We start from the raw sequence: 1,422 nt of genomic DNA, 5'->3' as shown, positions 1-1,422 counted from the left end.
CCAGTGTTCTGTTTAGGGAAGGACTTTATTACTACAAATTCTCAATTGGTTTCTTATTTATTTTATTTTTTCAGTCTTTTAGTCTTACAATGTCCATGCAGTGTATAAATTTTCTGACAACTCAATTTAGATAAATTATCTTGGTTTAGAATTTCTCAAGAATTTTTCAATACATTATTTTTTATATTTTCTATTGTATCTCTTTCAATGTTTATGATGTCAATTGTGTTATTATATTATTATGTTCAAATGTGTTATTGTTTTATTTTTTTCAACCTTTCCTTCCCTCAGATATATATAGAGAGGGGTAGAGATAGATGTAGAAATTGGTTTACTGTAGTTACAGATACAGATTTACATGGATATAGATATGGACATGGACATAAATATACATATACTAGTTTCCCTTGATCGTAAGTGTTCAATGTTTATTTACATGAGAACATAATGAATATTGTTCAAGACTGATATTTCTGCCCGATAATATTTATCAGTGATAATCCTTACATTTTGACTGGTGCTATGATTTGAGATAATTTGTGTCCCTCCTAAGATTTGTTTACTGGGACATTGCAACTGTAACTTAAGGTCGTGCTATTAAGAAACAGTAGAATGTTTAGAGTTGGGACCCAGTGTATGCCCCTTAGGTCATTGGTAGGGGTGAAATAGTTCTTATGCCACCATGGGCAGTTCTTACAAGACCATTATAAAATGAACAAGGATACTCCTTCCTCTCTCTGTTTCTGGTTCAAGATGTAGTCCCTTGCTTGATCCACACATGCTCCTGCCATTGCTCTCTGTACCATAAAGTGAGACAGCTAAGACATAATAGTTACTATGGAACCAGCTATATGCTGTTGGGACGTGACTGTCTAAACACTGTGAACTAACTAAACCTCTCCTTTAGATGTAGCCTATGTCAGGTATTTTATTACAGTGATGCAAAACTGAATAATACTCATGCTAAGTTTAATGAATTGGTTTTATAGTTTCATTCTATGTATTAATCTTTTTCAAATAGTCCCATTAGCTTGGCCCATTGGCAGTGTCATAGTCAATGAAGTTTATCCAAGGCACAATTATTGCTAATTGAAAACCTTTCCCCAATAGTCCTCTGTTTAGGTGCAAGTACTTGTTTAAGAAGAGAGGTTGGTTTTCAGTGTATTCTCCAAAATGTTTTCACAAGGCTTTTTTAAGGAAAACTTATTCCTCAGTAGGATAATCGTCAAGTCCTCTTTAAGGTCTCAAACCGGAGAAATAGTTGATCAAAATCTGTGTTAATAGTTCAGGAATTTGACATCATATGGAGTTAAGTCTGTGTCTAACAGCTAATTGGCTTTCCATTTATAGTCTTCTTTGGGTTTGTTAAAAACCCTTATACCAGTGATGGAAAAACTTTTAGAGACAAGTGTCCAAACTGCA

At 33.8% G+C, this 1,422-nt stretch overlaps 1 pseudogene; it reads left to right on the top strand.

The window, feature by feature from the left end:
- Positions 1–1,028: 1,028 nt before the first annotated feature.
- On the top strand, positions 1,029–1,160 carry LOC117284389 (annotated as a pseudogene).
- The last annotated feature ends 262 nt before the right edge of the window (positions 1,161–1,422 follow it).

Source organism: Fukomys damarensis, unplaced genomic scaffold (genome assembly GCF_012274545.1).
Source record: "Fukomys damarensis isolate Sample0158 unplaced genomic scaffold, DMR_v1.0_HiC HiC_scaffold_36, whole genome shotgun sequence".
Lineage (NCBI taxonomy): Eukaryota > Metazoa > Chordata > Mammalia > Rodentia > Bathyergidae > Fukomys > Fukomys damarensis.
The sequence above is the reverse complement of the archived record's forward strand: the minus strand, read 5'-3'. Positions and strand labels throughout refer to the sequence as shown.